The 27,281-nt window shown below is 30.7% G+C and overlaps 1 protein-coding gene across 2 annotated transcripts in view; it reads left to right on the top strand.

Moving 5' to 3' along the window:
* LOC118185504 (T-box transcription factor TBX20-like) overlaps nt 1-27,281 on the top strand; it is a 237,682-nt gene that overhangs the window by 33,892 nt on the left and 176,509 nt on the right. The window contains exon 1 of one of the 2 annotated variants that reach the window (XM_085827380.1): nt 6,999-7,102. The exons of the other annotated variant lie outside the window; for it this stretch is intronic. The gene's annotated coding sequence lies outside the window, so the exon portion shown is untranslated. Of the gene's footprint in view, nt 1-6,998; nt 7,103-27,281 lie in introns of those variants that run through there. 2 annotated transcript variants of the gene reach the window in all.

The raw sequence follows: 27,281 nt of genomic DNA, 5'->3' as shown, positions 1-27,281 counted from the left end.
TAATAATAAATTGATCTCTAATTGCTGTAATCATTTAAGTATACCCAAGATTCATCTTTCCATTTTTGTCAGGATAAATGTTCCTCGTAAAGAATTGTGCGTTCGGCTATATGTCGTAGAGAAAGACGATACACATTATCATTTTTCGCCTTTCTAAGATTCAAATCAGCATTAATCACTTTGTTTACAGTTGACATTGAGCAATTTGATGATTTTGCAGCTGTCTTTTGAATTAATGGATTTTCTTTTAACATTAAAGATCTTACTTTATACAACATTCGAAACATTCCATTTTTGACTCGGATACTTATTTGGAACAATGTTTCCACCTGAAGCTAATTTTTGACTTTTTTGAATTTGTTGTTGACAACATTACCTATTGTAGGTATAGGTATCGAAAAACCGTGGTTTTCACAACGTTTTGAATAACTAGATACGAATAATTTTCTTCAGAAAGAACTCAAACATAGCTGTCCATCCATTGCTTCTTAAAAAGCCACATTTCGCATGAAAACAAAACTGTTATGTAGCAGACTATATTTTTTTATTTCAAAAATGTAGTTGAATTTAAAACAAAATTCCAACGGAAGACGTTTTTCGAAACAAAACAAAATTGGCGAAAAATATGCGAACAGCCTCTGTAAGATATGTGAAACAAAAAAACATTGATCTCATCATTGGTAGCTAATGGCAACGGTTAGTGACAGATATAACCATTTCCACCATTTATGATTCTTCATAGGTATATCGATTTCAATATGAAATACTACAACGACAAGAACATTAATTAATCTTGGCTTCTAGAAATACAGAGCAATTGGCAATTCTTTTACGAGAATACTTCTAGATTAAAAAGTATTTGCATTTCTACAACTACCGAAAATTAATCCAGCTATGTCAACGCAATTTCAAGCACATGAAGGGCTAATGCGAAAGTAAATAAGATAACAGTTGTAAAAATTGAATTCCTTCAGGTAAATGAATGAGACAGAAAACTTACTAAAAGCGGAATTACCATCATTTTCAATAATTTTACTTATTGGCGTACATTTAGTTGCATTTCCTGCCAGAAAGCAATACCAAATAGAGTCAATGATAGCGCGTAACTGCAACAAAGGAAGATATAGCATTTTCAGAAGTAATTATGTTTTCTTTCCCTATTAAATTACTAGTTTCATTACCGGAAAATATTAACGCGACTGTATCAAATGGTTTACCTAATGTCTCATCAAATAACTGAGTCAGAGATCTTCAGCAGCTGCGAACATTGCAGAACAAATTAAATCATCTGCCAGATCAGCTCCGGAGAAAATATATCAGGATATTTATCTCAATAATGCGTTCCAAACGCACTAAAATGCAACCTGCGTACCTCCTGTTCAAACATTTCTGTAGAGATATACAAGTGCAGTTTCTGAGAAAAGAAGCTTCCTCTAACTTTCTTTCCTTTTTAACAGATGTTTGCTTCGGTAATGACATCGTGTTTTTGGAAAGATTAGTCTCGTATTTACCTTTCCAGTTTATTCGCTCTAAAAGTAGTAATTTTTAAGACTAAATGAAAACGTGTTTTAAAATATGTCTTTCCTGATCTATGACGTTAGTTAGTCTGTAGCAGGAATAAGTGCTAAAACCAAATTGGAACATTGCATGGTTTAAATGTCAAAAGTCCCTGAACAAGAGAAACAAGTAGCTTCTGTTAGACTTACAGTAGAACACACTTAACATGAATCAATTGAACTGCAAAAAATGTTGGGTATTTTTAATACACGAGTTTAGCAAATATGAAACTAATACTTTTAATAACCTTTTAGAATAACCAATAAAGCTACAGCATTACTTGGGAGATAAGAAACTTCTCCGAAAAACTATCGTTTTAGTGAAATCACTTTGTTTTATAGATCTTTTTAAGTGTTAAAACACAATATAGTGAACTTAAAATTTCACCTTAACGAAAAAATTAATAGATATTAATTTGCTGACTAATGGATAATATATAGGACTGACTAAAAGAGGAATGAGAGATTTCAAATGAACCATTAACAGTATTGATGCAGGTTTTCATCGTAATATTTAGATATAAAATAGATATTGCGTTTGCGATTTTCTGCGCATGTAGAGCGATAACTGACTAAAATGTTTTTATGGAGAAGATATGTCCTATATTTAATTTTCAAGTTATTTAGCTTAGGAAAAAAATTAACTTATTTAAAATTGTTGACATACTTTTAAAAGTAAACATGCATCACTAAATTGTACACGTCACAGAGTACTTTCAACGGATCAGTTTGGCCAATTCATCTTTCGGTTAGTAATATGTTCGAAAGTAGTATTTGCATAGCAGCTATAAGATGATGTCTCTTCTATTGCACACCGTACGGCTTTGTTTGGAAGCAGCTGTGAAAACAGTCATAGAGACATCTTATGACAACTAACAGCAGATATCAAAATCAGTGCTGATCGCAGGGTATTGTAAAATTTAGTTTCTGTTTCTAACTATATCAGTTGAAATTTGCTTCCGTTCACTAGTTTTTATTAATTACAAATCTGATCTATTTTGAATTGGATTCATAAACTGGAGAAACATATTGGGTGAATCTTTACATTATGGTAAATTGGCGAATTTTTTGGGGCGAAAATTTGGTGATCAAACCTGCTACAGCAACCTGCTAGTTTTGTTTTGGACGCCATTTTGTTATCCCGAAGTAAAGGCATGTTTTTTTTTTTTTTTTTTTTTTTTACTCAACATTTTTTCCAACAATCTGCTAGCCGAATTACGCTTATACTAGAACTTTTATGGAACAAAAATGCTTAATTATGACGAAGATTAGGTGCGAAATTTGGAGAAAGTGCAGAATCGCAAACTGCTTGCCGAGTTTTTAAGAATTGCACATACACGGTATCCATGTACACTTCAACCTATTTTCACTTAAAAAAAAATCCCAGAATTGCACAAAAATGGCATTGCGCACACTCTTGACTTTATCTATGTACACATTGACTTATTTTCACTTAAAAAGTCAAAAAAAATTGACAAAAATCCAATTCTTCTTACTCTTGTAAAAAAGCACCAAACAAATAAGTGGGCGATTCTTCACTTTAGTAGCGAAATTGTTTCTAAGTGCTTATTAGCTAAAATCACAATCGGAATTTTCCGGAAAATGTCACATTACATTCCTCATGATCTCTCATTTCTCTGAGACAAAATAATCTGTGATTCGAACTGTGTACTTCTCAGATTATTGCTAAAGTCTTAGCTAGTAACCTTTATCGTCTTACCAAAATGTCGCCAAGCTACCTGTTACCCTATTCTAAAGATTACCCATATATTGTAATGCAATATAATGTAATGTAATATACGAGTGTGCTGCAACCTCCTGGCCGATAATAATCGGCGTCTTGGTTAACGCAGCGCAACCAACACAGACAAACAAAAATATAGTTAAAAGATTAAAACAAAAGATTGAAATACATATTAAAACAGAAATACAATAAAAAACATCAAACCAAAATTCCCAGTCTTGTTCTATTGCCATTTATAAAGTTCATCAAATCCTTTGCAAATCTAAACTTTTTATTACGGCAGTAGAATTCCTCTATGTTACCATGTTCTTCCCTACATGTCGCAATATGCAGTCTTCGGCGAAATGTCGAATGGCTTTCAGCATTACAAAAACTACAAAGACTATTATTTTGTAAATTAAATCTTTTCATGTACGCCGGGAAGCACCCGTGTCCAGTAATTATTTGATTGGAATCAAAATCACATATCATTCTTATATTTTTAGAAACTTCAAAGTTCAACAAATAATCTATCCATTTTCCCGAAATCTTCCATTTCTCTTTGTAGGAATCATAATAGAAATTTTTCGAATTTACCAATAACAAGTTTTTTTAATGCTTCAATATCGAGCCCATCCCGGCATTACCCATAGCAGCCTCTTTGGACAGAATATCGGCCCTTTCATTGCGTATAACACCAATATGAGCATTCACCCAGTTCATTTCTCTTCATGTATTTTATCATTTTTTACAAGAAGATCTTTTATATATGAGACCAAAATGTTGGTGTTATCAACATCTGCTAGTGTTTCCAAACCAGATAATGAGTCTGTATATATATGTATATATATATATATATATATATATATTAATATATGTTTTTACAATCAGGTTTTCATCAATCCATTTAAGAGGAAATATGATAGCAGCTATTTCGACATGGAAAACCGAATTGTAAGGTTCAAGTCCAATTTTGCCATAGAAACATATTTAAACAAAATAAATCATATATTAAAATATACGAATTCTTTTTTTGATACTTTATTTTTATTTTTAAGGTAGGACTACGTTCTTCGATGACGGCCTCAAGAACAAAAAAATTTTAAGACGCAAAACATGAACGTAGAACGTAGAACGCTTATATCTCATTAACCCAAAAGCTATAGTTTTCGTTTATGGCTTATTTGACAGTTAAAGGAGCCATTATAAGCATTAAAAGCATTGTGGTTGAGCCACATTAGAGTCTCAAAATTAGGCAAAAATGCTCAATATTTTAATGACGTCGCAAGTGCGTGCGCAAAAATTAGGTTTTTACACCGTTCAGTTCTATGTTCGAGTCGACGGCGAGCGGCGGTGAGAACGACGTACTGATTTTATTTGTACAAAAACAAATATAAAATGACAAAAAATAAAGATGCTCTAAGAATACAGTGCAGGAGACAAGCAGAACAATTAAAAAAAGATGTATTGAAAGAAGGTAAATAGGTGTTAAAAAGTAAGAACGCAACAAGCTATTTTATGAAAATAACAATAAAAAAATATAATCGGATGAAGTTGTTAGTTTTCAAATAAAGCAAGGTGTTTCAACTTTTGGTGTTGCCAATAATAAACTATAAAATTTTGAAGTACCTTTACCAAAATATGGTGGTGAGATTTTTTCAACGATATCTGACAAATAGAAAAAAAATTGCTCTGTTGTTTATACAATATTTAAAAATATTAGTAACTAGTCCTAAGCATCTAAACCCAGCGGCCATTTGGAACAGTTGAAAAAGATAGCTTTCCGGCAATTTTTTAAAATTTATTTTATTTCAAATATTATTATTCCTTATTTATTTTATTCCTTATTAGTCAAGAAATTAGCAAGGATATTCGAGAAAATAAATAACTTCTATTTAAATCTTTCTGACTTAGGAAAAAACTTAGTGAAATTTTTCAGATTCAAGGAATGTCTTCTTGGAGGACTTTATAAGTGAAACTGGTTCGTATACAATTTACTCGTGGAGAAAACCACGAAAACGCCCATGCAGCCATCCCGTTTGCGGGATTCGAACCTCAGACCGAACTACCAGTGTTCAGCATGAGTCGTAGGATGTATGAAAAAATTAAAATGATCTAGGGTGTCATCGTTGCTAATATTTATTACAATAAATTTCCATTAAAATGCCATGCAGTCTGCTCGCTTGCATAAAATTAATGAGCACTTAATACGACTTAGGCAACCAGTATTCTAAGTCGTACCGTCTATAGCTTAAGTCGTACTACATTTAAAATTGGACAACTAAAATAAAAAAAAATTCTCAATTAATTTATTTATACAATTAATTACATTAATGATTACAAAGATATTTTTTTCATTTTCTTATCAACACCAGCACATAAGTCGTCTATCCATCCTTTGCATTTCAGGCACTAAATCATATTCTTTTCACCGTCTTCTTCCCAAATATTACAAAGAGACGAACACAATGTGAAACAATATAGTTGACTAGGGGGTAATTCACTTTTCTGGAAGCGGCGCAGGTGACCTGATACTACTCCTAATACTTAAAAGATGCGGCTTAAGCTGTTAAAAAGGACTTACGCAACTTTAGTCTATATATGTTGGCAGGAGGTAAAAGAATAAAATATTTGCAGCCAAAAATATATATATATGCTATCAACTTTATAGTGAATATCATTGTTTTCATAGTGCTTCTTGAAAAGGAAGAAATAAAATTTACTATATTTTTTGCGTAATCCCATGAACTGATGTTTAGGCGTTATATCTGTACCTTAGCAGAAAAAAGAATGATTCGTTTGACATTTTTGATATCATTAGCCGGGTAAAATCAAATATCCTTTCATTATTACTTTTTCAGTTAGATCCATTCCCAAAAGTCTAATGTAACACATGAATTAAGTTCAAAACGGCTTCTATAAGACCTATATTACTGTTACCTTTATTAAACAAATTCTTAGCTCTTGAAGTAATTTAAGAGTCAAGCCTTGAAAGTATTTCTCTTTCAATTTCCTGGATACAATTAAAAATTTATTGAGACTAAACCAGTTCATACCAAAACGTGCGAACGGGGCAAATGCCTTTTTTCTAAAAAGAAGTAAAGCCATAGATTCATAAAGATACTGTATATAAATTTCCTTAAAATATCTGATGTGTTGAATTTTAACTGTGCACTCAACATAGTTCCGTAGCTATATCTTGTGTATGGTGAAAAATAACGAAGAGAAAATCAAATACATTTTTAAGTGAGGAAACCCTATTTCAGCAACTGGTTTTGAAGTTATCCAAAATCATCTTATAAAATCCTGCTAATCAACAATACGAGAAAAAAGATCCCAAAAGAATCTATATCTAAATTTCAATCAGAATCCTAAATTTTACATTGTTATGATAACCGAGTTTTTCTTTAAATTGATGAATCAGGATCATATCCTTTTGTTGCAAAACGAAAGGAAAACATTTTCGGCTCTTTTTCATGAATTAGTGGAAGACGATAACACATTTCTTTTGTTTCCACTGTGTTTGTAGATAATTTATCTAAGATCGACAAAACGATCTATAGAACATACAGTTTCGACTGCCTGTTCGAATAGAATGACAAAGAGAGAAACAGCGGGTGAGCAAAAAGGGGGGAAAGAAATGGAAGATAAAAGGGGGATAAAGTGTCAAGATCAATCACGATATAAGAGGTATAGCCTTGTTGTCAGACGCGAAATGTACCCCACGCACAGTTTGTCTTGCTGCTACTATCGTCTGCCCGACCCCCAAGCCCCACCTTCCCGTTCAGGGTTCAAATCCAAATCGAAAGTCTTCGTCGCTCAGGTAAGCTTCCTCAGTGAAATGTAGCACCTTAATTAATTTCTCTGTAACTGTAGCGGAAGTTAGCCTGAACAAATGCTTTAAATGCTGCGGGTATTAGTATAAAAGTATTATATCCAGAGGGTGATTATTAAGTCAATGGGAATTGATATGGTTGTACCTGTCGTTAAAATTTTCTCAGTTTCCCGCACCGGCTGTTAAAAGCGTTATTAACTTAATGCTATTGGTTAATAAATGAATAATTTACACAGTTATGTTCATACATTTATGGGGGAGGAAGAAACACCTAGCATACTATTTTAGTAAGAACACGTGATGATGTGCTCTGTGTGCTTCTTATTTATTTATTTTTTTTAAATCTGGATTGGACGTTATCGGCTTTTTTTGGTTCCTGGTAGTTTTTGTAAACTTTGTTTTTGTGTGTGTGTCTATAGTTTAAAAAATTTTTTTAAAAAAATTCAGTTCGTTTTCAATGTCTTTTTTTTTTTTTTTTTTTTTTTTTTTTTTTTATTTTCTTAAAATATCACCCGCATAATGAATACCCTCTTCATTCGAGAAGGGAGGCAGAAAAACCTTCAGCACTTTACAAATTTGAATTATTTTTAAAATGTCACAAATCCTATGAAACCGTCCTGCACACGTCTGGCATAACTTCTTCAGCGACGGTCTTTAAAAGATTTGATTCTCAAGTATGATATTTTTAAAATAATGCCGGTCGTTGAAGCAAATTCATTGTTGAATATTTTAATTACCATCTCTGATGATATTTGTAGAAAATTATTTAAAATATTACACCTATATCTGTTTGTGGAAATTTCCATCATACAGCAACAAAATTCTCAGAGAAATAGTTATTTTTAAAATGATGATTCCAAATTATTTTAACTACGGGAAGTTATGCTAACTTATCATCGAACTTAATTCTAAAATATAAAATTTCTTACCTTATGTTAGTTTTACTTGAAATTCAGAAACAGTTCAGTCTTTTTTATTCGAAATATGTAAACGTTTGTGTCAAAATAAAGAATATCATCAATGTTTTTATTTAATTTTGGTTACACTGCAATAATGAATCATATGAAAATCCCGAATCACTGAAAGGTTTCCAAGAAATACTTTCATTACTATACAAATGCGTACAAAATGACGAAAAATGTTACAGAAATTTAATTTCCGAAAAATAAAAAGATAAGAATATTTTAGAGCCTATACCACATTTTTTTTTTCAATTTAAGATGCCATAGATTAGTTACATGCATTCCTAAATTTCAAATCAAAACAGAAACGAAAAATTGATTCTAAGAAATCAAGAAAGGTAACAGAATAAAAGAAAAACCCAAAAATCAAATGTAAATTTTTCTCTCTTCATCCAAAAAGTCACTTTATATGTGGCCCACGCGAAATCAAAACAAAGTACTGCAAGAGAAAATACCTGAATAGAAAAAAATTAAACGTAGAGAGCTTATTTTGAATCATATATAGAATTCTCTTTTAAAATTTTGGCACTGCATCTGGCTTTTGCAATGCAACGTCCACAATTATTTTTAAGTTAACGTCGCCAATTAACGATAACAATTTTGGCAATACAACCTTTACGTTAACTAATCTTTCGCAGCTATTAAATTGCAATGAATCCTACCAAAATGATTTCTTGCACTTCCAGGTAATTTCCTCTTTTGTGAGGGATTACATTTACAGAGATGATTTTTCACATCAATGTTTCTTTAAATTTTAAAAAATGCATATATAATCTATATGAGAAATTTCAATGTATAGACTCTGATATAAGTTTTTTGGAATTTAGTTCCGTATCCGCATTTAATTGATTCTTTATCTTTTCAAATTAATTAAAAAATATGCTTTTTCTTTAAAAGCGAATGAATTATTAATAATAAAGATTATTATCTCCATTTCAGCATTATCCAAATTGCTCTGTTTTGAACTGATGCATGATGAACTGATATTTCTCATATAAAACATAATTCAATTGGAAAAAAAAATTTATTATTAAGAATCCCTTCATAACAGTGCTCATTTAATTTACTCATTAGAGTTCTGGAAACGATTAATCCTGAATTATGCTTCGACTTTAAATGTTAATAATTAGTAAACAGCAAAATGATATTATAACAGATGGAGAACAGTCAACGAAATTATTGCTAGTAAAAACATTCTTTGTAAATTTAAATAAATCTAGCTTAAATTTGTCATTGATTACAATATAAGATGCTCAATGCGTACCAGTTTTCTTTCTGAAGGAAGGTTTCTCGTATCTTGGCCAAGTTAATTTTTTCCCTTATTAGTCCAAAAGGGTCTTTGTTCCTGAAAGGCTATTGTTTTTGTTTTGCGAAATAGTATCTCCCTGTATTACTCGCATTGTGATTAAAGAACGGTACTCTAGAGCCATCCAATTTTGAATGACGTAATCCTACTGCGAATATGAGCATCGGGAAGCTCAAATTTGAAATTTGGAATTTGTTTTATTATCAATTTCCTATTTTGTAAAACTTTAACGAATTTCTGATTAACAAACTCAAGGGTTTCAAAGCGAGCAATGGCAACGTTGTACAGAAAAAACACTTTTATCTCCTGCGCGTGAGACTGTATCGGAAATTCTAAAGATATGCTCAATTTAAAATAATTTTGCGATATTGACCTTGAACTGCATTTTATGGTTTAAGTGCGAAGAACATGTAATGTTATGTAAGTAAAAGTAATGTTATGTTTAATGTTAAAATGTTAAAAAAACGCCCCTTTGGACGTAATTGAAAATAAATTTCTCAATTCAGTTTAGAATGTCATTGTTTCTGTTTGGTAATTTTCGCTAATTGGTCTTTTCAAAGATAAATGAATTTTTTTTGTCAATATGTATGTACTAATGTGCATCTGGATAAAAGATAGTTAATTGCTAAAATATATTAATTATCTTTCTTTCCTTCTTTTAAAATACCCAAAGATTGTTTCACTTCTATGGAAAATGTTACTATTAGTCTCTTTAACTTTTTGATATCCTAGCCCTATAAAAGTGTATAAAACAAAATTAATTTTCAGAAAAGGCTCGTAAAGGATCCGTGAAGATGATGTGCTCTTGGTGAGTCGATTACATCTTGCCAGACCAGTTATATAGTATTAACTCTTGCCGAAGCCGTTAAAAACAGCTAGAAAATTCTGATTGAAAATGACAGATTTTCAAAAAAAAAAAAAAAAAATCCATCCTGGTCATTGGAATCATATAGCGTTAAATTATTCCCGACACATTTAAAGCTGCTTCCATATTATAGAGATAATAATAACAGCATTAGAATCTTTACTGTAATAATTAATGGAATACTTAAGGAATTATCCTGCGGTTCTTATAAACATAATATAATGCTTCATTATATCAGTCAAAGACATTTTACGCTACAATTTGTAAACCAAATAATAATTTCAAATGTATTAAGCGAACAAATATCATATAATTCGTATTTAAAAATACGTATCGGTTCAAAAGGTTACGCTAATACATTGTTGAAGATTTTTAGTGTGTATCTCCAGAAAAAAAATAAATAAATAAAAATTCAGTCATTTAGACGCATATAATTATAAATATGCTATATTAATATATTATAAATATGCTGGCCGCAGACGGGGAAAAAAGTTTTAATGGATAATTTATACATTATTTTGTAGAAATCCACTTCATAGGCTGATGTTATATCTCTCTCCAATTTCTAAAATAACGAGGTAAGAACAGAAAAATGTACTGTAAGATATACTGAGTTTGAATATCGGTTATGAACTGCTGACTATAAACAGCATACAAATGTTCCACTCTATTGGAAGTGAAAAGTTAAAAATTTTTGAAAAGAGTGGGAAATTTCTTTGTTTTATTACAAACTTATTAATTTTATACTTAGCATAAGTATTGAGGCTTAAATATTTTATTCGTGCACAAAAAACTAACTTTCAGGGGACAAATTAATTTAGAGATTTCGGTTCTCAGGTTTGTGGAGGAGCAAACTGTTAACTGTGCGTTGTTTCCATCAATTTCGGTCTAATTTCTGAGTAATCAAGTAATTTTGGAAATATATTGACCGTAAGAAAAAATGGTTTGGTTTAGTTTTATCAAATTATGGCAAAAGTACTCGAGCGCTAGCCAATGGAAGGAATACTTTCGTGGAGAACTTTCTAAGGAAAACTGGCTCGTATCTACGTTACACAAGGGAAAATCGTGAAAATGCCTATAAAGTCAACCCGTTAGCCAGCATATCGATTTCCGTATAGAAGTACCAGTGTTCTGGGACTTTACCGCTCGCCTACTTGTGGGTGTAAGGAGAAACGAGAAAAATGAATGTTTACAAGTAAGGTTGGTAACACTTGTTTCCAAACTTGATTTTAAGAGCATTCGAATAATAATAATAAAAAAACAAGAATTTTTACTTTAAGGAATAATATTGAGTGTTCGCGACTGCTGCTATCTAATTCTCTTTGCACAGATCATTTGGCAGACTAAGATTCTTTTCAAAGTCTGTGTATTATAATCCGAAGTTTACAATACAGTTAAATTGTTAGAAAAATATATCAGCTACTTTTTGGTTTTATAAACTATTATTTTCAAGTTTTCTTTTGCATTCGCAAAAAATGCGACATGTCCATGAGTGTCTTTCTGCCAGCTCTAGTAAATTACTTTCTTATTTGTAAAATCATGACGATCATGTGATTATCAAGTTACCTAATTTTGTTATTCTCAGCAATATTGCGTATGCTACTTCGCTACTTATCAGTGCTGGGTATATTAGGAATTTTTCTATGTAAAGTTCTAAATATACTGTGTCACTACAATCTGAATAACGAATTATATATCTAATATACTTATATATATGTATAATATTGTTAGAGTGTATATTTCAGCTTCAAAAATTCTTCTGACCTATAGTTAGACATGTAGACATGAATTTCGTGCTTTCTTTATAGAAAGTGAATTGACAAAAAATTTTAAATACTTTGCAATATCATGTTTCCTAATGTTGCACTATATCACCTACTAGAAAAACTCCGTTCTCTACTTGCACATGCTGAGAGTAGCTGCACTATTTTGGTAATTGTTTGCATAAATCGTATCATACGTGATTTATAAAGTTTGCTCTTATCTATAACCTCCAGTGTCTATAAACTTGCTATGAAACACATTTTGTTTAAGATAACTCTTCGTCCTAAATGAACTTTGGCTATTAAATGCAGTTATAGCATCGGGAATAGGTTTTGAAAAATATACGGCTCATTGAAAATTTCTGTATTTTCAATATTGACTTTCGAACTATATGATATAAATCTTACTAGAATTTCTGGGCTAACTCCCCATTGTTCTGGTATTTCTATAACATCTGTAAAACAAGTATAATTGTTATCAAAACCATGTTGACATACTGCACTTTTAACACGTATAATGCACACCTTTTCGACACGAAATAAGGTACTTTTCCAGAAGTTTCTAATAACGTCTGTGCATTCTTTTATGGTTTATACCAAATGATATTGCTTGAGTGTTATTTGAACAAGTCTATACGAGTTGTTCGAAAATGTTGGCTACATGTTTTAGCCTTCTGAACATTAATGCTAGACTTGTACTTCCGGGCAATAAATTTTCTCAAAATAAGGCAGAGAATTTTATGAGAACATTTTTGATATAGTAGATAAATTTCGTAAATTTATAATCTAATTCTTATATGTCTCCCTAGAGTAAAAATTTCGGTTAGTAAAATATTCTTTATTCTTTAACAAATACAGAATTCCATACATCTGAGTGCAGAATTCTTGAAAGCATTTGAAACAAATTTACTGTTAGTTCCTATTTTTCAACTACGTTTTTGAACGAAATTAAATATTTCCTAAAACTTTTCCTACATTTTCAGATAGCAGTTTGATGACTCATTTTAGCCTTAAATAATTCCACTTATTACCAGTATGAGCACTTAAATGTGCAAAACGTTTGGAAGCTAAGCTATTAGCACGTGATGAATATTTTAATATTTAGACCTTTCTCTCTATGGTTCGTTTGGTTCATTTATTTATAAAAAGAACTCGAGGGCGATGTATCTATCTAAGTGGAGGAATGCCATTCTAAAGGACTTTCTAAGGAAACATGCCTCGTATACACGTTACACGTAGGGAAAAGCACGAAAACGCCCATGCAGCCAGCCCGTTTGCTGGAATTCTAATCCCGGACCGAACTACGAACGTTCAGCGACTTTACCGCTCGTCCGCCGGTATGCCCATTTTTCTCTTTTATTATTTAATATATAAGGAATACAGCAACCCTTTCGAAGTAAGAAAAACTTGATTCGAAACAATGTAAAGTTGATCACTTCACTAAATTTTAATTTGGAATAAATATTTAAAAAGTTCATCTCAAAATGCCTCAAAGTTTCTTGAATTTTACGTTCATTGGTATGAAAGGTTTACACGAATACTTCCATTTATAATAATTTAACCAATATCTTTTTCAAAGTAATTGCGATTCTTATTTGATACCACCATTTCATCCATAAGCCTTAACTGAGCATTCTTCAATGAATTACTCCTCCATCCAAAAGGTAACATTTTCGCTCGTGATCTCTCACCATTAACTTCGAAAAGAGTGAATTTCAAGCACTAAGAGAGATAGGAATTCTTAGACCCGCACGAAACGGCAACAATTTCCAGAACTTACGGCGAGAAACATTGACTCCCATACAATCCCGGACGTTCATTAAAAAGGATGGAATGATGTTGTAACATTTTTGTTATTATGTTACGGAGATGATTGAGAAAGAACTCTGCTCTTTATTTCTTTTAATGCTTCCAATTATGAAAATTTTCAGTCATTAATTTTTTGATAGGAGATTTGTGCGCGCAAATCTCTTTAAGGGCAGGCGAGCATTTTCTAATTGCATGTGCCGAAGTTCCGCTTCTCTGTTTCCGTCTTAAAGTGTGATTAAATGAAATAATTTCCAGTTTAGTAATAAGCGATAAAGCTGCATTATATGTAATACTAACTTCTAAGTTAATCTTAGATTTTTTTTTATGTGGCGAAGTACTGTTTTTTTATGTGGCGTATTTGAATTTTATGATAAACCAAAAATATAAACAACTTTACTTATTGTGAAATACTTGAGTTTCATTCATACTCATTTATAAGAATTATTTAAATTGATTCGTTTGTAAAACAAGCGCTAAAAATTCTTGAATTTGAAATCTCAGTTGTGTTATTACGTTACGATAACTAACATGCATCTGAAACTAAAAATCTAATTTAAAGAGTTCTTGTAAATATATAATTTATAGGGTTTTAAGTCTTTCACTAATAGAAATTGTGATTAGACGTTAAGTGACTATGATTATGTCTGAACAGAAGAAACACCTAGTACTTAGAGATCTGCCAACATTTACGGGGAAAAGGCAAAACAGAAAAAGAGTAATTTAACGCGAAGTTAGCTCAAACTCCACTGGTGTGAATTTAACTATCGGCAAGTATACTGCAAGGCCGAAGACGGGAACTTTTATCCTAGAATAGCAAACCTAGAAACGCGCCTTCAAGAGTCAGAAAACGCTGTAACTTAACAATCGCAAAACCTCAAATAAACGCGAACTCATTTGCCTTCTGGCGGGAAAACGGAAAAAGAGAAATGAGAGAAAATATTCAAAACATAAAATAACTATAAACTATTTAAATTAAAGAAAACCTCACAAAGTAATTATTTAAATTACAACTAATTGTTTTGAAACTTATTCTCTTAAAAGCCCTATTTGCGATCAATATTTTCAATTTTAATCGTATATATGTCTATATACATTCAAGTTTAAGTGTATACCTTGCATGTTTTATACGTCCATATATATATATATATATACACATATATATATACACATATATATACACACACATATAAATATGTACGCAGTTTTAATACTTTCCCCCCCTCTTTTAATGGTATACCTATGCGTTCCTTCAAAGGTGGGTTCCAACGGACATATTTTCGATTAAAAGCTTCACAATAGTATCTGAATAGTATCTGTGAAATTTAAACATTGTGTTAGGATTAAAAGTATATATTTTTTGCCCTATATTTTTGTATGTGCATGTAATTAAGACATTATAATTATATAATAGTTTAAATTACGTAATATTTTTACATTGGTTTTATATGCATTGACACTTCTAAATCTCCCACCAGTTTTATAACAAAATTTTGTAAATACATTATTTTTTTAATCTCATCGGAGAATTACCTCCACATTCGAAAATTATTAATTATTTATTTAAATGCAAAATTTTATATATTAGTTTTTTTACGATTAAAAGAATGTATTCAATCATTCGAGGGAGATAAAACACGATAATACCCAAATTACTTTGGATTTTTTGTAGAAGGTTAAATTTCCCTCAATAAATCAACCCTCTTCCGGAAAATCCGCAATAATTTACTTACCAATTTATGTATGTAGTGTTTTACCTTATTTTCAGTCCAAAGAAGCATTGTCCCTGAGGGACTATTGTTTTCGTTTTGCGGTTTTGCGCCGAATCACTCTGAATGTCCGTTTCGCTTTTCAAACTGTTGCCACCAAATATTATCGCCCTGTATTATATTTGAAGAAATTAAATGATGCAGAATCTGCATAAACCTATGTATGTTTCGAGCATTGTGTTAAAACAACAGTATCTAGAGGCATCCAAATTTTAATGACGTGATGAAGTTGTTTTGCAGAGTAAAATTCTGCGCAGTTTTTTAATTTAATGTTTAGTGTTTTCTTCAGGCATTTTTCCGGTACATTTAAAAGCCAGACGAATGCCGGCCGCTTAGCTGCTAGTCATAAATAAAATAATATATATATATATAGTTGTTGATTGTTGATAATACAGTTGATAATCATAAATAGAATAATATATATTTATAATATATGTATAGTTGTTAATATAATAATATAATGATTAATATATATATAATAATAATAATTTTCTACTTAAGATATACTAGCATTTTAATTCAATCCTTTTCCTACCACTGAAACCAATGTTTTGTACCTTGCAATATATAAATGGGATTAGTAGAACAATACGTCTTTTAGTACCTTATCATATTTCGTACGGAGAATGAGCTATTAGTGAAACAATATTAAATTAGTGCTATTATATCTAATTATGCTGCAAATTAAATTCACGATAGCTACGCTTCAATGTCCATCAAAACATTACTAATCTCTTCTTTTATTTCTTAATAGCAGCGTACTAATTTTGAGGTTGCATATTTCGCATCCAGCAGAATCGTTTGCAAATTGTCTTTATGCACATATTTACAATGCCGTTTTAGATTTTATTTGATATTCAGTTAAACGAAGCATTAAAGATTGCTCTCCATATTTTCATACCCTACTGCGTTGCTCGGCTTTCTCAAATTTATTCCTGAAAAGAATATTAATAGCCATGAATTTCAAAATTTATCTTCAATGCGTATTGTCAGCATTTTGATGTTGTTTGATACAGTAAACATTTTCAGTATTGAGCTAACAATTTGATAATTTAGGTGAAAGGCATTAATTAATCGAAAAGTTCTGAATAATGATATTTTTGGTGTTTGAATTTTGACTCGAAACATTCAAAAATTTCTTTTTGAAGCCTCCCCAGATCTTTAATTCATTTTTGTAAAATGTTATTTTGAAATCTCTGTCAGCTTGAAGCTTGAAATGATTTAACTCCCTTCATAAGTAATCTGAGCAAAGATTCTTTTCTAAACACACATCCTTGATTTAAAAATTTGTTTTTATTGCCACACTCAAGGTGATCATATGTAAATACCGACCTGCTTTATTAGCTTGCAGAAGAATTTAACTTCAAGAAATTAATAGTTACAAGTAGAACTAAGCAACTTGATTAGGAAGAAGCAGAACTTGAAAAAGAAAAACTTGAAAGGAACTCTCAGCTGAACTTTCACAAAATTGCAATTGATGTCTTCAAACGTAAAAGGTTAACAGCTATATTTCGAACATCATTAAGTTCTCTGTGCTTAATATTTCTATTTCATAAAACCTGCAAAAATTAATTAATCATTTCCAGTTATACCTTATCTCAATTATTTTCTAAAAACAAAATATTTATAAGCGTCTTCCTTCCATTTTTAATAATAAAATTCTGAATTTGCAAATTTTCATTTTTATGTATGCCGCATTAGCTTATTACCGGTCAGAAATTAAAGATTTCAATAACATTTCTTATCGTCTGCAGTATTTACCAGATGTGTGTCTCGACTTGATATTCAGAATGTATTATAATTAGACGAAGATTCGAAGAAAAAGGTATTTTCATAATAGATGACGTGATGTTTTAAAAAATCTTATTGAATGTCACACAATGAAGTGATTAATTTGCAGAAAAAATGCAATAATATTCAGTAGTCATTGTGTCACACGCAAAATTTGAAATTCCTAAATCTTGAGGTTCCAAATTTTTTTTACATCAGACTTCCATTCCAAATGTTTATGACAAAACTTTCGCTCGATAATACGTTGTTGCATTCCTGCGTTTCAAATGTAAAATATCAAATTCTTAATTCGTACGACTTCGAGTTTTTTTTTTTTTTTTTTTTTAAAGACATCAGACATCGGAATTTGAACTTCTTATCTACGATAATTCAAAATTATATATGTCTTAAATGATCTTCCAAAATCTTATTGGTAATACACTCGGTTGCTGATTTCTAAGAAGGCACAAGCATAGTTTTATTAAAACCCTTATTTATGTCTAGAAGGAAATATTTTCATATTTGTTTCAGCCTTTGAAGAATTCATTATCTCATAAGGAAGTCCATATTTTTTTGTGGGGTTCCAACCTTTTATCTAACAGCTAAGTGTGTAGGAACATCGTGAACAGGTAAGCGAATAATCGCTTTAGTTCAGAAACAGAAACGTAAATTTCGGTTACTTTAGACTAAAGATACTCATTAAATCAGATAAATGAGACGGCTTGCTTGAAATTGGCAGATAAGAAGTTTCTTTAAAGGCATAAAAATTTTATCTCAATTATTCTCAACAAACCGCTTCATTACAAACTCATATTTATTTTTACAATCTGTAAACTACTGTTCTAATCATAGTCTCGCGATAAACTGAGGCGCTGCCACTTTTTTCCAAGCAAAGTACCAACTGAGGTAATTTACTTACCATAAGTGGCGCAACAGTAAAACTCAAGAAGGGTTTAATTATCCTTTGTTTCTCAAAATAAGAACTTACAGTCGGCTCCTTCTCAGGGCGTACAGCAAAGCCACTTGGGCTTGAACTCAAAGTAATAAGAAATAAAACTTAACTAATGCTTAACTAAAAAGATATAGTCGAAGCTATCAAGATTTCTAGGTAGTCGGCACCTGAATATCAAATAAGCTGGCGAAGCTATCAAGGCCAAGGCCTGAAATACGGCAGAGCATAGCAATAGCTTAGAAAGAGTGTAGCCAAAAGACGAACGCGCGCTAGTCAGAGACTCTGGCTCTCTAACGAAGTCAGTGGAACTTCGGATTAAATACTGCTCTTACTCATTTGCATTAAACGCTATTTTGTAAACACATTCTAGTAGAAAATAGTAAGCTGAAATTAGGAGGGACAGGAAAGTAGCTTTAGCCAAAGGTAACTGTTCAAAGCTTAGGATAAACCTTACAATTTAATCTATGAGCATTTCCTTTCATCCATTTTACCTATATTATTTAAATATATTATTTCGAAGCAGTTAGTGATATAAGATGGGTATTTAACTTTTAATAATTATTATTACAATTAAAAAAATATATGTTAATGACTATGAAGTATTTTATGTTTCCTCATTTTAAAAATGTTTCATTATTTATTTCCTAATTGCAACGGTTAGAAACTTTTATAAGAAGATAAAGACTGTAAACTCCTATTTATTATGATTACTAATAAAAATATCACTTAATGTGGAGAGGACTGCATTTATATGAGCTAGTTTGTACAGTGAACCTGGTTTTTTTACTCTGTACTTTAATCGGTAGAATTCTAGTTATTACAATAAAATCCTCATTACATAATTTTAAATAATTTTAATGAAATGCTATTAGTTTAGAAAACTTAATCCAAATGTTATGAAACTAGTTATACGATCGGTTAATGGCAGGCAAAATATTTAAAGGATATTGGAAATGCCTATTGACCTGTATATAATGCAGTATGCGCTTCTGCCCCCGTTGCCGGATCCGCAGGTGGTTAGCAAGAGATTCAGCTTTTGTGTGGCCGGTGCAGAGGTGACATAACAATAACAATAAATTAGATTGGCAACGAGAGAAGACCCCTGGAGACCGAATGGGGCTGTCAAATTCTGCAGCCCACCAAGTTCTCCCTCTTTACCTTGACAGACGAGTTGCTTCTTTAACAAGTACACGTCCATCTCAGCTTTTTGTAACTGGTATTAGTACACTCCGACTTATAATGTTATTTTACAACTGGCATTACGCCATGCTTGTCAAAAGTCGGTGGCGGAAATAAATGCCGAGAATTTTGTCAGTTCCTTTTTTTTTTTTTTTTTTTCTCCCTTCTCCTTTTTACACAACTACAAAGATATTTGTGAATACAGAGAAATCATTTTATCTTGTGTGCATCTTAGAAAAAGCAAGTTAGCAGTTATAGTTACTATCATTTGACAGTTTGGGAATTTAAAAGTCATAGGATTGCCACACTTCCTTTTTGGGTCTTAAAATCTCCAATTATGTGGCGCCTATGGATATGTTCATGCTTCCCCCAAAACATAAAAATATATTCTGGCTGTCGGTATTTTACAATAAACTTATTTGTTGAAAATTACTTTTAATCTTTAAGACAATAGACCATTAGTAACTGTAAAAGTAAATACCGTATCTTTGGGTCCGTAAGCTTTCCTGTGTCAAGAACATATATCACAAGGCCAATTATTAGCCTATGCGTATGAGATTACATTTCCAAAACTAAGGAAGACGGTATATGAATGGGTATATTGTTTTGCAGTATTAGCAAATCTATCTACAATTAATTATGAAATGAATGTTTGAAAAACTTTATTGATTGACCTAATGCTACAAATAGTCCCACTAAGCAATTTTGGATTTATCTGCATCTAATGTACCACATATAACGTGTTATAATTATATTTAATGCAATACAGGTTTTAAATTTAAGACCTGTGTAATAATACGAAAAAGAAAAATTATTTAATTTCATTTTTATTAAATAAATAATACAAGTCCATCAAAAATATATTTATTAAATTCAAATAAAGGCTTGAAAATTTCCAGGTTTGTACATTCATTTAAACATTGTAGAAGTAAATTATAGACGCTAGTAGTATAAAAATGACAGTTCTGCATCAGGTGGATCAGTGGATCAGGGGGCGTGGTCAATGACATCACAGAGGGCGGGGCCAAAGGCAACGTCATCACACCAAAGGGGCGTGGTCTCGAGTTGAGTTGTTGGTAGACTGCTGGTTGAGTTGTAGACCTCCTGCTTTTCATTTAAAGTTAGTTTTTTTTAATTTGGCAACGGGAAATATTTTCTGCATCTTAATTTTGATGAAATGGCGATGCTGCCCTCTCTTGACGAAAAAGTGAATTATATGTTTTAGAAATATATTTTTACGTCTGGTGTTAAAATTATTCAATGCACGACTCTGAAAACAATGTAAAAGAAACAAATATAAAAAAAGACTTTCCTTTAATGAAACTACAAGATAATTTTTTTTTATTACTCAATTTTATTCTGATGCTTTTATTCTTTCTAGTTTTTCCATGAAACTTTAACTTATTTCTTAGGTTTTCTGTTCATAATAACATATTCATTTACTGTCATATTTTTTTAATACTTAACACGTTTCTAATTTGTAATATTTATTTAATTTCCACATACTATTTTTTTTCATACCTTTCATAAATTTCAGCATACCTGATTTTTAACTTATACGTTATATTTCACAAACGTTCCCGCACATGCTGTTTATTTGTTACATTACTTAATTTTAGATGCAATTTAACACTTTTTTTTAACGTTATAATGTTCAATATATTCTGAATTTTAACTTCATTTACTTTTTTTAAACCATTCTAGTATTCTATACACACTTTAACTTAGTGGTATGAAATTGTATTTAAAAAGAAACGTTTATTTTTCATGATCTTAGTTCTTTTACTCAATTTTCTACAGAATTTCTAATTTCTTTCACGTGTTTAACAATATCTTCCTTACATTACCGAATATTTTTTTAAAAAAAACTTAAGTCTATAACTGTTAATTGCTTTTCTTACGTTCATGATTTCCCTTCTGTGTTTATATTTCTTAATTCTAGCTTAACTTATTTATTATAATGTTTTTATTTCTGTCTCATCACTCGTAATTACAACATTTTATCCCTTTTTATTCATTTTAACGATATGGATTGTTTTCATTTACTCCATATTCAAATATTTCCTTACAATTTTTATAATACTTGTTTTATTCCTCGATCATAATAGATCATCTACAGGTTTTACTCAGAAATTTCCATTCACAACTTTACAGTTTAATACCATTTATATCTAAATGTATTTCTTTCTCATATAGTTTTATGGTCTTCAAAGTTTCTAACATCATATTTAGTTTTAAATCCCGATTACCTTTAAGTGTGTTGATAATTTTCATTTCTAATTTTACAAACACGTTCAGTGTTTCATCCACACATACCAAAATATTTCTTACATTTTCTGATATTTAGTCTATGTCATATTTCAGTACTTCAAATGAATTTACACTGCTCACACTATTATTTTTTCATGTTTTAGAGACACTAACTATACTAATTTTACTATTTTTCCTGCACTAATTGCATCTATGTCAGCACTCATGCTAAACTAGCAATTGTTTTGCATCACATGCATAAAGAAATTCTTAAAACCAACTTTTTCAATATCGTACTCAAATTACTGTTTTCCAGATGGGAATTACCAGTATTCTTTGGTTTTACTCTGTTACATCTTTTTAAATTTTAACATCTTACTTTTAATTCTAACATACATCTTTTAAACAGTTTTTTCTTTTAATGATAGCCTTACCTTATTTGTTCAAATTAATTCTTTCATTCACCTTCTTTACTACCTTTCAGTACCTTCATAATTCACTATGCAAACGCAATGTCTTTCACTGACATTCTGTTTAATAATACCACAAGTTTCCTTAATTGACAAAAAGCGAATTATTTCTCATTTCAAAATAGAAATATTATATTTTTGCACAAACATTACCTTTATCCATTCAAGCCACCCCTTAACCTGTAACTGACGTAGCGATAGGAAAGGAGATTCTTATCATATGCTCTTTCGACATTTGAGGTTTCTAGAACTTCTTTGACAAGTATATCAATACCATCAGAAAATATACTTAACACTTTTACCCAGTTTAAAGGCAACATACTGTTATAAGAATGGTTTTAGTTAAATTTATAACACAAATAAACGAATTTTGTGCTAAATAGGCATAAACATTTAGATTCAGAATATTTCTTTTTAATCCGATTTAAGACTTGAATTTCATTCATGATACGGATTGTCTCTTGATTTTCTTTTTGTTTACCTTACACTAATAGAAAATTTTTATTTTACAAGTTCAGCTTTTAACGAAATAGAACTAAAAACTACGATACACCTGCTGTTTTTAAGAAAAGGAACTTTGATATATTTCTGGAAATGTAAATGCTTTTAGAGTTTTCTTTCAATAACGTTGATTTTCATCACTTTACTAACTTCAATAATTCTCTTATTAGCTAATATGAATGAAAGAAGATTGTCAAAAATGTGACACAGTATAATTCTTACGAACATATGTACCTTTACCAGCATACAGATATTACCGATTGAAATGAAGAAAGATACAGATATTTTACTCCAATCTACATTAAATTAAAAAAAAAATATTTAAACTTTCATACATTCCAAAGAATAAACGAAAACTCAATAGATATTGTCATGTTTGTATATATGAGATAAAAGTTTTATGAATGGTATTTAAAGTAATGCTTAGAACTTCATAAAAGCGAACATTCACTATGTTAATACACATATCATCAGTTATTTACATTAATCAATGTAATATTAATCATTACATGTACTATATGCATATATATTTAAAGTTTAATTGTCTTACAATTGAATAATTAACTATTGAGAGAAAGAGGTTCATATCTTACACTATTTAATTCACATGGAACAAATTTTTCCATCAACCACATTGAACCAAGTTTATTAAATTCGCCAAAGCTCTTTTATTTCTGCATTTTCACACTCACGACACATTTTAAATGTAACTATTGATTACCATTTCAAACACCGATATCATAACTCAGTGTAAAACTACATCATAACTCATTTTTTCCCTACTAACTACAATTTTATATATTCAAGAAGTACATCTAAGACATGATCATTTTCTATGTTCTAGCAAATCGATTCAATTGCGAACATACTATTAAGACTTGCGATTTTAGAAGACTTGCATGTATTAACGAAAAATGTATAATGTATAATGAAAAGAACTTGTGATTATTCACTACAAAATTCTAAGACGAGAAGCTTCGCGACTTTTCAAACTACAAATTTAAATTTCTTAGAACATACACTACATCTGATGTTTCTTTCATGAGATTTCAAATATCTCTTCAGATTACTCGTATTCAAGAAACCTTACAAATATATCACATAAGTTCAGCGAATAATCGCTTCATAAACTCTTAAATTTTCAACACGAGTGAATCACTTGGAGCATATACTGCACTGTAAACATACAATACTTAAAAAAATTGTTATAAAAAATAAAAATACATTCATTTCACCAAGAAGCTTTTCTATTTAAATACATTTATTTATTTCCAAAGAACAAGTTTCTGTATTATACATAAAATATACTTAGAATTTTCTTTCATTAGTTAATATCAAATTAACAACAATATCCATTTACTGATATTTGATATACATGTTTGCTTTAAAATTAAAACTAAAATTTCAATATATTTCTATTAAAAAAAACATAATGAAAAAAAATACTCATAACATCAACCAAAGACAGAAATTTAAATAGAATAGCTGTACTTATATTAGTGCATTTTTATAATCTTCATAACATTTCGATTCAAAAAACCTATTACAAAATAAATGAAACATTTTTTTCTGCCTTAAAGAATCTCTTATATTTTTAAAATTAATACATAAAAATATATCTTCACCAATATATTTAATTCTGTCCTCAACACTTATTATAATGCAATCATGTCTTGTTTGTGAAGGATGATTTACAATGCAACCTTCGCATTTATATAGCTTTTTTATCACTGAATTTAATTCAGTTTTGATAGAGTTTATGAGTTCTTTAAAAAGTTCATCATCATCACTTACCATATCCGAACAATTGTTTTTAAATTTGATTTGCAACGGTAAAATAATTTCAAAAATACTTTTATATAAAGTATTAGATACATCAGGAATAATTTCTTTCAATTTTTTTAAAATATCACCGTTTACTTTTAGGTATGTAGGTTTTAGTTTAAAAGAATTTTCATCTTGTTTAAAAACTTGTTGAAAAATACACTCACCTTCTTTGTTGAAAACTACCAACTCATTATTGCAAATGATGCTGGCACTCATATAGACAAGATTAAATTCATATATTTTTGAGGAAAATTCTTGCCATGTTGCAGGAGTTATAACAACACCGCGTGTAGTAGGGTATAATATTTTATTTTGTTCCACACATTCACGTAGATGAATGTTCATTCTGTTTTCAAACTGATTTATGGACACAAAATATCCCCAACCAAGAGTCCACTGTGCAATCAACTTCGAACTTTCTTTTTTCTGTTCTCGATTATTCGGCATGAAGATATTTTCAGGAACAGACTTCATATAGTGGGCAAACCAGTCATCCTCTGGAAGTTCATCCTCATTATCTTCCAAGCGTCGTTTTTTAATTTTCGAAATTTTTATGTTTCGGAATGTGATACTAATTCTAGGATCTTTAACGTCAGGTTGAGAGGGTATTCCGTGCATCCAAAATTGATTCGTTGGGTGTCTCATTACAAGGAGAGTTCCATGAGTTAAGTCCACGCTTCGAGATGTGAAATTTCGCCTGGTAAATACCATTTGACGTTTTGCACCTAAACTGATGATAGGTATATCACTTTCAGGTTCGAGACAAGTTTCATTGTCTTTATGCGTTGAAATTTTCGCCACTCCGTCAGGATAATAGTTCAATAAAGCAAAATTATATTTTTTTTCCAGTTATCGTTTCAACATAATCTTTTACATTTAGAAGAGTTTAAGTCCATGGTTCTGCACAAATGCTCGTTCCAGAGAATTCGTAACTAAGTCCTTCATCACCAAAACCGAGTACTTTTCTTCGTGGAACATACTGAGTCCCATTAATTTCAAAACTAATATTTTTAAAATCATAATTTGATAGTTCATCTAGCAAAATATCAGCTTCATTTCGTGAATAAAATTCTTCGTATAATTCCACATTTAACTCTGTATCACATATATTCCTCATATTCGCTTTTGAATCTAACGACAATTCTGAATGATATAGAAATACGTAGCATTCTTAAATAGCAAAAATTATCTAAAACATACATTAACGAAATGATTTCATCAACACTTATCGTAATACATTCTTGTCATGTCTTGTTTGTGAAGCCAGTCTTTCCGGCGTCATATGTGTAAAAATAATCATGATAGGATAGTGGGAAAGAGTTATAGTGTCCTAATGTTGTTATTCTGAACCTCGATATTACATATATGCATAAGGAGAATCTTAAAAGCATCATCCACTTAACATGATAGAGTAATGGAAAATTTCTAAAACTCTGATAATCATACGCGAAAGAATGCATTATCTTAAGGTTGTTGTTGCTATTCCAAATTTGACAGTACATACAGAAGTGAAGGAAGATCCTTGATAAGCGCTGTAGACTTCACGTTATCATGATAACGTGCAGCACTCATCAAGGGTCTTCCTTCACTTCTGTATGTATTGTCAAATTTGGAATAGCAACAACAACCTTAAGATAATGCATTCTTTCGCGTATGATTATCAGAGTTTTAGAAATTTTCCATTACTCTATCATGTTAAGTGGATGATGCTTTTAAGATTCTCCTTATGCATATATGTAATATCGAGGTTCAGAATAACAACATTAGGACACTATAACTCTTTCCCACTATCCTATCATGATTATTTTTACACATATGACGCCGGAAAGACTGGCTTCACAAACAAGACATGACAAGAATGTATTACGATAAGTGTTGATGAAATCATTTCGTTAATGTATGTTTTAGATAATTTTTGCTATTTAAGAATGCTACGTATTTCTATATCATTCAGAATTGTCGTTAGATTCAAAAGCGAATATGAGGAATATATGTGATACAGAGTTAAATGTGGAATTATACGAAGAATTTTATTCACGAAATGAAGCTGATATTTTGCTAGATGAACTATCAAATTATGATTTTAAAAATATTAGTTTTGAAATTAATGGGACTCAGTATGTTCCACGAAGAAAAGTACTCGGTTTTGGTGATGAAGGACTTAGTTACGAATTCTCTGGAACGAGCATTTGTGCAGAACCATGGACTTAAACTCTTCTAAATGTAAAAGATTATGTTGAAACGATAACTGGAAAAAAAATATAATTTTGCTTTATTGAACTATTATCCTGACGGAGTGGCGAAAATTTCAACGCATAAAGACAATGAAACTTGTCTCGAACCTGAAAGTGATATACCTATCATCAGTTTAGGTGCAAAACGTCAAATGGTATTTACCAGGCGAAATTTCACATCTCGAAGCGTGGACTTAACTCATGGAACTCTCCTTGTAATGAGACACCCAACGAATCAATTTTGGATGCACGGAATACCCTCTCAACCTGACGTTAAAGATCCTAGAATTAGTATCACATTCCGAAACATAAAAATTTCGAAAATTAAAAAACGACGCTTGGAAGATAATGAGGATGAACTTCCAGAGGATGACTGGTTTGCCCACTATATGAAGTCTGTTCCTGAAAATATCTTCATGCCGAATAATCGAGAACAGAAAAAAGAAAGTTCGAAGTTGATTGCACAGTGGACTCTTGGTTGGGGATATTTTGTGTCCATAAATCAGTTTGAAA

This window comes from Stegodyphus dumicola, chromosome 1 (assembly GCF_044657685.1).
Source record: "Stegodyphus dumicola isolate Sdum_Otavi_A_Nest chromosome 1, ASM4465768v1".
In the NCBI taxonomy this organism is placed as follows: domain Eukaryota; kingdom Metazoa; phylum Arthropoda; class Arachnida; order Araneae; family Eresidae; genus Stegodyphus; species Stegodyphus dumicola.
The sequence above is the reverse complement of the archived record's forward strand: the minus strand, read 5'-3'. Positions and strand labels throughout refer to the sequence as shown.